Genomic DNA, 12,662 nt, shown 5'->3' on the forward strand with positions numbered 1-12,662 from the left:
ACATCAGGAACTTAAGAGTATCATTTATAGGTGTCACATAGAATGTATTTCCATCGTTAGCCTTAATGGCTTTAAGAAACTTACTGTATTATTTAAAAAAATAAACATGAAATAGTTCTTTTCACAGCATGAATAGTAGTTAACCTACAGAGGTCAAAGAGTTAAATACTGTAATGGGATTTTTAAAGGGACTTCTTAATTTTATGACCAATAATATCATTTGTAATTTTATGTACTAGGAGGGGCCATCAAATTCATACTCCAGGGTGTTAGCTGATCACAGGGATAAGAAACAGTCCTCTCATCCCTTTTTGCCATGTAGGACATTGTGTAATTAGCCAGCTGTTTTCTTTGAATCACCTAACATAGGCCACTGGCAAAAGCAGAATTCTGAGCTTGAAGGATAATTGATCCAATCTGGCTTGGTAACTATGTTCACTTGTGTACTCTTAAAATATATATTCTTCAGATCGAAGATGGGGTATTTTTGAGTTTTTCATTTTGCTTTCTGCTTACAAGTGTGCCAGAGGTATACATTACATGAGTTCTTTCAGAAAGTGGTCCTTCTGGAGCTTGTGTTGGCATATTTACTAGTTAGAATTGTCCAGTGCTGTGACTACCTTTAAGGCTGTATAGTGTAGAGAAATACTGCTTGCAGGGTATTATTCTTAAGGATGCTGTATGCCCGTTTTGCTAACTCAGGTTGTCAAATGTTAAGGCATGCTTGTATTGTTCAGTCGTTCTTGCCAGCTCGCCTTCCCACTACCATAACATCCCTTAAGTGCTGGAATGCTGCTTTCAGGGACACTTGCTTAGAGAGGCAAATGCAAACATAATATTATTCATAAAGGGGAAAGAAAGATAAACAAAAGCAGAGGAGGGTGAGCTTAGCCCAGCTCCTGCCTTTGCAGGGACAATCTCCTATGGTACTTCTGCTTCACAACATCAGAAATGGTCATACGTATACTGTAAGCAAAGAAAGCACACCTTCAGAGGTAAGTATGGAAAAGTATGTAAAGATAGATCTGGCATCATTTTGCACACCAAATTTTTGAGAAAAAATGCAGGCTCTGGCTAGAATCTTGCATTTATGTGAAGGAAGAGGGAAGCTTGTGTGTGCCAGGAATGGAAATGAGCAGCACCTGCATGAGTAGTTAGAGGTTTTCCAAAGTTGGATGGGAAATGAATTGACTTATCTTTGCTTAAAGCTTTATATCAGAGCTTGAGGGAAGAAAAAAAGGAATGTTAGCTTACAGTCATGATAAAATTTCTGCAGATATTTCATTTTCCCTGTTAACTTTTAGATAGATCATGTGAAAGGCAAAGTTTCTAAAGATTATTTCCTTGTGGGTTTTCTTCTGTTACAATCCCAACTGGTTATAATCTTCTAAATTCACACAGACACTAAGCAAGCTTATGAATTCACTTAATTTGTTATTCTATGCCTTAAACATGCATGAAGAAATGAACTACCCCACTGGTCTTTACTCTTTCATTGCTTTGCTGTTTCAAAACCAAAGTGAAATCTAATCAAATCTGTTAGGATCCATGAAATCCTAAGCTCGAGCCACTTCTCATTTCTGGTGGAAAAAGCAGAAGCAATACTAGTTCCCCAAATCCCTATCAAATGGCTGCAATATAAAAAGTTAAAAAATGCCATCTTGGAAGCTAATACTAGACAGAAATTGGATAAGAACTTGTGCTCGTCTCTCCTCTGTGTATATTCTTTGATACCTCCATCAGTGTCCTGTGTGTATATGTTGAAATCAAGTTTAGAAAAGTCTCTGACTTTTGAGTTTCTTTTGTCCTCCCATATTTTACACAAGGATCCTCTGTGACCAGTCAGTGCACCCAAAGTTATGCCTTTTTCTAGGGTATTGTTGCTACAGAGAGCCATAGGGGAAGCCATAGTCCCCTTCTGGTGCTGCCTCTGCCAGTTTCTCACCACCCTGTGAGCCCATTCAAAACACTGAACTAGCAAAAAACTAACTTGGCAAGAAAAACTGGATCATTTTTATTCAGTTTGTGAACTGAATGAGGTTACAGAACAGGGAGGGGTGGGGGATGGAACTGGGAGAAATTAGTGGGGTGTGCAACAGTCTCTTGTTGACAGTAAGTTTCAGCATTTCAGCCATGGTGTTTAGCATGACCCAAGATGTCTGGAAATGGAGAAAAGCAGTTACTGTTAAATGACATTACCTTTAAGATTTTGTGCTTTGATCTCATCAGGTTTCTTAAGACAAAGAAGGTCATGGCTGGTCAGTTGAGATCCCTCACTTCCCTTTCCTCTTTTCCCTTGAAAAGCCCAAGCTAGTATACTAATTTGTACCTGCACCCTGCGTTGAGCTTCCATTCAGAGAGGCGATGAACGTGCAACAATGAGCATTACTTTTAGATGAGATATCAAGCCAGGGTCTTGACTTTTTAAATAGAATGAAACTATGGACCAAGACCATCAAACATCTGTTAATCAGACTCAGGAAATGCTGAGATGAGAGTTTGCAACAGAGGTACTGCTAACAGGTTGCTGTCTAACCAAGAGAGATCTGTGTTATTTGTCATCTTCTCTGAACTCTTCTACATCTGGATGGAAGTTGCATGTGTTCACTAGCACAAGTTCACAGGTAGTAATGAACTAAAAACTGGCAGTCTTTTCTCTTTCTGGACAGTGCAAAATAGTTTGTATGTGCTATTAATTAGAATTTCTAGGGGTTATGTTGCAGAAACTCAAAGCATGGCCCATATAAAAAAATGTTAGTAATTTGTTCAATCTGTATGTTACATAGGGAATTTGAACTTTCTCTTCGAAAAGCCATCATTGTAGTAGTTGGACTATTCATTCTCATGTGTTATTTCTGTCTTAGAAACATGACAGAACAAGACAGAAAGAAAGAAAGAAAGAAAGACAAAGAAAGACAGAAATACAGAAAGACAGACAGAAAGAAAGAAAGAAAGAATAGAAGAAAAGAAGGAAAAGAAAGAGAAAGAGAGAGTGGAAGAAAGAGAGAAACAAAGAAAGAAAGAAACAAAGACAGAGAGAAACAGAGAGAGATAGAAGCAGAGCAAAAGAGGGAGAGAGGAAAAGACAATTCCAGTATACTTTCTGGTGGAGTTTTCAGTAAAGGTAGAGTTTTCATTACAGCACCAGAGGAAGCATGTGGAGGACAATTACTTAAGAACAAGGCAAATGCTACAACATTACCGTAAGCCAGAGGAAGAAGGCTATGAAATGCTGTGGGCACCTACACACATCAGGACAACTAAGGAAGGTAGGTGACCGTTTACTACTATGATACCTATTTCACTTTAAAAGCTTGAAAATGATGGGGGTCTTGAATCAGAAATTCAAATGACACATTTTTCTATGATACCCTGATGTCCTGCTAGCAAGTGTTTTCCAGTCAATCAATCAGTCACTCAAGTAGTCAAAATCTTTAACCATATAGAAATCTATTGAGACCAAGTTTTATTTACAATGGTGACCTGGCCAAGAAAGCTCACAAACAGCAATATGTAACATCACTTCCAGACATACAATCACTATTGTATATTACTAGAAAGCTCCCAAACATATCAGGCATAAATCAATTATATAAAATACCACAAACATCAAATAAACCAATAAAAGAGGGAAGGTCATAACACCACCAGACATGTCATGAATAACCGTCACAAACATCAGCCGGTGATTCATCCACAGTATGAATAAAAAACCAAAAGATATACCAGCAGTTCCTGTTAGATCCTTTTGTGTTCTGTTAAAAATGTGTTACTGTCTTTTGATGTTGTCTATTTTACAACATCACTTCTATTTACAATTCACTAAGGGCATCAATTATTTTTAAGGTCTATGTTAATTAAAATTGGGGATTTTGTTTGTTACATAAATGTTCATTTTAACATGTATGTTTTGCTTAACAATTCATTGCATATATTTCCATGCTTGCGCATAATCAGTAATACTTTGCATTTAGTAATATAATTCACAATATTATTATAGTTTGTTCTACTAAAAGAACTTGGACATAGAATACAATGGGAGGCATAGTTTGGTATCATTGCCATTGTCATGTGTGTGTCTGTCCCCTCCACCCCTGCCCTGGATTATGAACATAATTCAAAAGCCACTAAGATTTGAAGAACACTACCTTGAGATAGTCAACATCTCTTGGAATCTGCACCACTATTTGTATATTAGCAACAAAGAACACATAGAAAACCATCATTAAACTTGATCTTTAGGGAGCTGAGAGCTTATACATAGAACAGCATATCTGTAATGATTAAATGTGATGATTGCAATCAATCCATTTTTAAATGCCAGATCATGGCTTTCTTAGTGTGTATATCTGTATGTCTTATTCCCAGAAGTCCATGTTAAATGCTTACCAGCCTAGAGGGTTCCTATTCCTGTGTACTTGCAACTGGAATATACATTTCTATTTTTGCAAAGGCCACAAGAGTTTAACCTTCACAAATTCTGCTGTATTTGATAGTGGAAACACATGGGTTTCAGATTGCATTCAAAGCAGATATCTCATCTATTTGAATGAAATTTGGTGAAATAAATAATATAGAATATGCGAAGTTCCACCCTCTGCTTCGTACTCTCAATTATTCAACATTAATATAATGTAAATAAGCATTACCTTCAATCAAACTTGACAGAAAATTAGATAGCATGTCTCATCAGATCCTGTTCTCAAAAGGGACATTTATGAGAAGCTAACAGCTTACAAGGTGGTGATGATATTGTCCACCATTTACACTCCAGTAGTGTTCAGCTGGTGAGATCTCAGCAAGACAAACCTGTCTGCTAACTTGGCAACAAAAGCATTTTATTGCTGAAAATGAGATTTGCATTTAAAACTCCTTTATAGATAAACTGAATGTAATTGAATGGAAAAGGTGGGTGAAAACATTTGGTTTATTTATATGCATCCTCTTCCAGACGTGAAGCTTATTCTGAAATTCAAAATAAATAGATCATCCAGACTCTAATCTAGATTCCCTGCTTTTAAACTGATGATATTGGCTGAAAATCAGACTGCCACCATTTCAGATTAGTCATTTTTGCTTCATTGATAACATATAAACTTAGAAGCAAGTTCTGCACATTTAAAAAAAAAAATCCAACCCTTCTATGCATGCATTTTTCAGATATAGACCCAGCTAGTATATGCTAATGCCAAGCAATTTGTTTTGCAGCATGTCACATAATTCTCTTTTTTTTACACCCAATATCTATGATTAAGAAATGTAATACATACTAAGAAAGTCTTAGATAATTTACACGATGCATTAAAGTGTTTTGCATGAGAATATAGTATGATGCAGACAGCAGAAGAATTATGTCTTTCATTAAAAGGTTTGCAACTCAGTGTGCTATGATATAACTATAGCAGTTTTTCTGTCTCAGTGAAGGTTTTTTATTTTAAACACTGCCTTGAAAACCAAGGGATGCATATGCAATAGCACTACTTTAGCTATATGTTTTAACTTAATATCACCTCTTAGTAATTACACACTGTCAGTTTACCTGCTGTCCCAGGGTTATGGGTGAACAGCCATGCTGTCACTGTTCTTCATCTCTCTGAATCTTGATGTAAGCAGTAAAATAAGATGGCATTTTTTCATTATTTAACATTTTAAAAAAATCCTAGTTCAAAGCCTATTTGAAGCAGTTCATCAGGAATGATATACATTAAGGTCAGGATTAAAAGAAAACCAATTACGTGGAAGAAATATGATTTTTGCCACAGGTCCTTTATGTGCAAATTAGGATGTATATTTGCTGCCTAATTTAGAAAGCACCAAAGGACAACTTACAGGGATGTAGAGTAGTCTTCGGAGGAGTTCAGCATTTGTGTTTCCTGAGGAATTTAAGCAGGGAAGAGGAATGGTGCACTTCACAAGAAGGCTTGTGTTTGGGGTAAAACCTGGTCATTGCCTAGCATGCTTTGCACTTTCTGAAAAAACACTTCAGGTGTAGACTAGCAGCTTGGAAGCTTCTCCGGCTTGGAGTAATCTCCAAATGTGGCAGTGCGCATATAGGCCATTCTGCATCCTATTCATAACTTCACTGTGTTGCTAACAGAATAAAAGGCAGAGCTCTAAGCTGATGCAGCATTTTGATGCTGTCTGACTATAAGAATGGTTTACAAGGCAGAAAAGGTTTCAGCTCTTTGCTCTCAGGGTCTATTTCAGAGGTACAACAAACCACGCTTAGAGCCTTACAGACGTCTTCCCTCTCTCCCATCCACTGAAGTTAAGAACAACCTGCTGCGACAGTTTCTACCTGTTTTCTCTTTCTTACATTGTCCTCTCATCACTTGTCTACTTCGTTTTGTGTTCACCAGTTCTTCATATTTTTACACTAAATATTTGCTTGGAATGTGTAGCTATGAAGCTGTTCTTTCTTTCTGCGTCAAAAATCTGCTGCTATATTTTCAGGGAAAAAAAATGGATTGTACTTCTTTGTAACATCCAGACATCATAACTGGCATTTTATTGAGCCTTTATCTCAGCATGTAGATCAGCATGGTAGGTAGTTGTTTCACACCCTCACCAGCTCCATCCAGGTCTAAGCATCTGCAGCGTCAGGGGTTAAGTGGGGATATTTTGTTCCCTGCTCAATGCACTGTTACTATTGCTCAGCTTGTGGTGCTTTAAACATAAAATATATTTGAGCTTCTGGTGCAGATAAGAACGGTAACACCTATCTAAGAATGGTGACTATAAACTAAAATGCAGGAGATCAAGTTTCACTTCATAATAATTAATATTAGCTGGTATAATAGCTAATACCATTTTAGCTAAGTGGTAAAAAAGACTGCAATATCTAGCGCTTAAACATAGCTCCTCTGTTTTGCTGTTTGTGACTAATATAACACACAGACTTAATAAATCCAAGGCTTTTAAAGGATTTTTCCATAAGTTATTCTGTTAGTATGTAAGCTTTAGTGAAATTTGTCAAGCTGTATTTAAAAACAAATCGAAGAAGCAGTAAATCTTTTGTTGTTTGGCCAGAGCTTACTTGTACTTTGGTGAAGAAGGATAATGATGTTCTACTGTGAGTGCAAAGCTGCCAACAGGGAGAACCTGTATATCCTCCCAAGACCTTGTTTATAAAGACAGGAAAACTCAGCGTGGCTTGTCCTGCAGTGAAACTTCACCTTAAAAGAGTTGTATTTCTTCTGCATCCTCCTCCCCGCAGACTGTGGCAGGTTGGAGTCACAGCCTGTAGGACTTGGGCAGCAGTGTTTTCCCAGAGCGGAGGAGAAAACCTCAAGGGAGGTAGAGCTGTAACTGCCCCATGCAACACAGTGTGCTCAGATTAATAATAGCAATATGCAAATTCTTGACTACTGTAATGGCTTTTAAGGGTGTGGACATCTGGATGCCTTTTAATCTAACAGAGCGCACAATTCAATGATATCATGCAACAGACACCAACAGTATAGTGCTATTTTTGTCTCTTTCTTCCTGCTACCTGAGCTGAATTCCAGACCCCTGTAGTGAGGTCCATGGCCCTTACTTGCTGTCGAGTTAATAATTTGCTGCATGAGTTACAAACCATCTCCCAAATGCTCTGGGGATCTGAAAAAGTGAGAGTGACACTGACTCACCTTTTGAAAATGTGATGCATTGTGCTATGAATGAAAACTGTTATTATGGCAATTGGCATGTCCTAGGGGCAGAGGAACTCACAACGGGCTGTTGCTACTATTCAAGGAATAGCCTTGTGGAAATTTATTTATTTGATATCCCATTAGCTCAGATGAATAGTAAATCTTCAATCTAGCCAATCCTCCTTCAGCTCATGTTTGGAGCAAGTGAGCCACAGCTGATACTTCACCCGATATAATTCTCCCAAGACCAAGGCTCCAGACCAGGGCTGTGGCAGAAATGGACTATCTCTGAAATCACTGATCAAAAATAAGCAATTAAAATTAAGGTCAACCAAAGGAAAACTCTCCATGGATCTTCCTGGGTTCATCTCTGCCACACAATGTCTTAGTGATGCCATGTATCTTGCTCTGCAGCAAATTTGCATGTGGACAATAACTTTTATGTGCTGTGACTTTCAGCACTAAAGATTACTCACAGCAAAAGTCACTGGTAGCTGAATTTTGAACATATGAAGTCCTACTAATCACTCATCCTCTCTCTTGCCAAAATTAACCATCTAAAATGGGCAGCCAAATTTATTGCAAACTTCCAATTTTAATATCAATCTACCTTAAGTCAACAGCTGTGAAATAGAGCTAGTAGTGCCCATTTACCTCAAAGAGATAGTAGGAGGATAGGTGCTTCACAGAAAGTAAGTGCTGTATTGGTAAGGATCACAGGCATTCACCTGATAAAATGAGGACTTCTGGCTTCAGAACATGCTTTGAATAGTGCGTAGGAAATAATTCATGGGACCATACACTGGCAATAAGGCAAAACCTGATGATTCAAGAGCTTCTTATTTAGTGGTCACTGCTCATCCTGTATTACCACATCCTGGAACTTGAGAAAAATGTCGTGGAACTTGTGACAAAAGTAGGGTGAAGTCATGTAACTACAGGCTTTGGTTAGGTGCATACATGCAAGAGGTTTGAGTTAGTTTTGTACAGACTTCCATTATTCTAACGTTGCTTAACTTTGGCATGCTTGGCTTTGTGTCCTGGTTTCAGCTGGGATAGAGTTAATTTTCTTCCTAGTAGCTGGTATAGTGCTGTGCTTTGGATTTAGTATGAGAATAATGTGATAACACACTGATGTTTTAGTTGTTGCTAAGCAGTGCTTATACTAAGTCAAGGACTTTTCAGCTTCCCATGCTCTGCCAGGTGCACAAGAAGCTGGGAGGGGGCACAGCCAAGACAGCTGATCCAAACTGGCCAAAGGGCTATTCCATACCATATGATGTCTTGCCCAGTATATAAACTGGGGGGAGTTAGCTGGGGGGTAGCAATCGCTACTCGGGAACAGGCTGGGCATCGGTCGGTGGGTGGTGAGCAGTTGCATCACTTGTTTTTCCTGAGTTTTATTTCTCTCTCTTTTTGTTATTTTCCTTTTAATTACATCATCATCATCATCATCATCATCATCATCATTATTACTATTATTATTATTATTATTATTATTATTATTATTATTATATTTTGTTTCAATTATTAAACTGTTCTTATCTCAACCCATAAGTGTTCTCACTTTTACTCTTCCAATTCTCTCCCCCATCCCACTGAGAGGGGGGAAGTGAACGAGCGGCTGTGTGGTCCTTAGTTGCTGGCTGGGGTTAAACCACGACACATTGTAACCTTATAAATGTTCTTTCAGAATAGTTGTGGTGCAAAATTATAGGAATCATTAAACTGAGAGAAAAAGATGCTTTGAGATGTATAATCTATCGAATTTTTCAGACCAAATTTCTATGTTGGTTTTTGCCACCTGAGGCAATGAGTCAAATAAAATGGTCAATGGTCAAATAAAAACAGTTGTCAAAGCAGATATCTAAATGAGTATGAAAAAAACCTTTGTATATTTTCTCAATATCAGAGAGTCTTGCATATGTGATTGGGAATTTTTTTATAGTTTTTGTTTGTTTATACTGACACACACAACTTCTGGTGGCCTGTCTTCCGTAGTCTGAAATGACAAAAATTCAGAAGTGAGATGAGGATGGGAACAAGCCAAAGGGTATCTCAGGTGGTTAGCCTGCAGCCTAAGGGCCCAAAACATGACATTTCTCTCTCTTCAGAACATCTGTCCTTTCCTTGTAGAAAGACTTACATCTTTAAGAGACACTGTTTATCCATAAACAGCCATCTTCCATGAGAAGCTGTATGTGTTCTTTAATGCAATCTAGATATAACCTGAAACACCTTCCCTGTGAAAAAATTGTAATGAAGTGGCACTTCATTTGAAAAAATGTAATGAAGTGCCACTCAAATTACACCAGGAGAAGGTTAAGATCTTCTGCGTGTACCATCAATGACATGCTGTTTACATCCTCGGGAAAATATTCCATACAATTAAAACATGAAATGTTAGAGATTTCCTTTCTTATCCCAGTTAATAGAAAGTATATATAGTACAATGTACACATATATCACTGAATGTAGAGGCCTGTTACCTCCGCCTAGTGCCAGCAACACCCGCACAGTTCAATTGATATTGCAAGTGGTTTTCTCCTTAAATCTGCAGACCATTATGAAATGTCAGACTTCCTGCTGGTGCTCTAAGATGGGAACCAGTTGCAGAGACTAGAACAAGTAATATAGCTAGCCTAGCTTACAGCAGCACTACCAGAAGTGTTTGCTTTTATTTACTAAGCATTACTCACTAAGTTCACCCAAACCCAGTTTCAGTCATCAGTGAAATGCTGAATCAGAGTTGAAGATTAAGTGAAAAGAGACAGCTTCTCTAAGATTTCCAATACGTTAGTTAAATGGAATGTGTCCAGTGATATCCTAATTTAAAATAATCTAACCCAAACTGATTCAAGTTTTTAGTGTTGCATATTCTTATTCAGTTGGTGCAGAGATGTCGTCACTGTGTGGCAAGTAGGTGCTCAGTAATAGTTTTGCTCTGTACTTCTCTTCATTGCTATCAACCTTCTACACATGAAGAACTGCAGAATAGGTTTTTAGTTTGCCTTTGTGTCTAGAATTTACATATTATTTTGAGCTGTAAATTATAGAAACATGCAAATTTTACAGTATAAAACCATTAAATACACTGAATTCCACAGCTTCCAGTTATCTTAGTTCATATAAATAGAAAAACTATTTTTAAGTGTCAGAGAAAATTATATACTGTCTCAAAAACGGAGTATTATATCCTCAAGGAGTAGTTAGTGAGAGCACTAAAGGACACAGGAAGCTCTGTTCTTTCATTATATGAACAGCTTTTGAAAATTATTTGCAGTACCTCCTGATGTCATGACAGAAGAAAGAAAAGGGTCTGTTTCTGATGGCTAGCAATGTCTCTTGGATCCTGAGTTCTGTACTCTGAGGTCTTGAAGGTTCTTAAGGTCTCTTAATGTACTTGGCTAGTTTGAAAACTGTAACAGAAAAGATTGATAATATAATAATTCTACCCCTCAGCTTTGCAGCTTGTACATGAATTTGTATGCCTAGCTAGGCTCTCCTAAGACCAGCCTTACACCCTCAAGGAACTCAAAATATACTGTTAGAATTTGGTCCCCTATTTACAGGTAGGCCATTTTCATAATCTCAGGAATGAATAAGCTGCTCTCTACAAATATAAATAAATATATTTTTTAACAATGCTTATTGTTAAGATTTAAATTCACATAAACAAGGGCAGAGAAAGACTCTATTTTATGTTAGCATCTTTTTTCCAATGATATTACAGGGTACTGAATGTAGCTATGTGCTCATGCATAAACATGACTCTTTTAAAGCCAATGGGAGTCTTTGATATCAATAACCTGATGATGTTAATTGCTTTAGTAGAAATTAAGTGCTTTGTTAAAGACTTGTTTTAAAAAATTAATCCTTACTTTTGGAACATTTTGTTGATATTTCCAAAACTATCCATTTTGCCATGTGAACCGAGAAGGTATTATAGCAATACAAAGTATTTCAGCCCTACGACTGGGGCTTCATCTTAGAACTGCAAGCCCAAGTTAACAGCTTCTGGAAACTAAGGAAAGTACGGTTCTAATAACTACCCTGGTAGTTCCACAGTAAATATGCCTGCCTGTTAGCTGAGGAACATGCCCTTAGACTACTGAGGTTGAATGTACATTTTCTATTACTGCAGAAATAAAATTCCAGAATTAAAGTCTTGCATCCACTAAGGTGGATAGCAAAATTCCCATAAAGTTCAACAGAGTCAAGGATTTATCCAGATACTTAATCTCCAAATGGGAGTTTAACTGTAGTCTCTGACACCATCTACAGAGATGAAAAGTACCTCAGAGTGCAATCCATACTTTTTTGCCGTATACTTAAAACTTCTATGCAAAACATACTGATCATAATTGAAATATGTTCTGTCATAAATTGATTTTACCCCACTACCATTTATGCATCTGTTTCAGCAGCCATGTACAGACCCATTACTAAATGAACAATCTCTAGGCAACCTGTAATAAATTTTACACATTTCTAATCTTTCAACGTTTATGGCAGTGCTATCTTTAATTTTGACAAAAAAAAGGTTTGCCCATATTTTAAAATAACATGGCTAATTTACTAAATGTGTAGAATGAACAATGCTTATTGTTAAGATTTAAATTTACTTAAACAAGGGCAGAGAAAGACTTTATTTTATTTAGCATCTTTTTTCCAGTGCTGTTACGGGGTACTGAATGCGATCGTGTGATCATGCATAAGCATGATCCTTCCGAAAGAGGCTGCTGGCCTTAGAAGCAGTTCTTACTAGTGAAATTATAGAAGCTTGGATGGCCAACAGTATCAAGAAATAATTGCAACTTTATCAGGCTGTTCTCAAGGAAGTGCTGTCACTGCCTGAATCTGGTGATAAATTGCATTGATCATGTAGGTTACAGAACCCCTATCAGTATCAAAGGAAAGACATTACAGTTTGACAGTGGTGTCTCCATCGTCAACTTCTGGAAGTATTGTACTGCACTACATTGAATGGCTCATTTAATAACTGTTTATAAATTAAACAAGCAGAAAAAT

General features: G+C 37.3%; 1 long non-coding RNA gene across 2 annotated transcripts in view; it reads left to right on the forward strand.

The window, feature by feature from the left end:
• The window catches only part of LOC142414318 (uncharacterized), a 185,106-nt gene that overhangs the window by 121,382 nt on the left and 51,062 nt on the right, over window positions 1-12,662 (forward strand). For both annotated transcript variants that reach the window (XR_012777017.1, XR_012777018.1), the window contains exon 2: window positions 3,143-3,269. This is a non-coding gene — a long non-coding RNA (uncharacterized LOC142414318). The remainder of the gene's footprint in view (window positions 1-3,142; window positions 3,270-12,662) is intronic.

This window comes from Mycteria americana, chromosome 9, assembly GCF_035582795.1.
Source record: "Mycteria americana isolate JAX WOST 10 ecotype Jacksonville Zoo and Gardens chromosome 9, USCA_MyAme_1.0, whole genome shotgun sequence".
NCBI lineage: Eukaryota > Metazoa > Chordata > Aves > Ciconiiformes > Ciconiidae > Mycteria > Mycteria americana.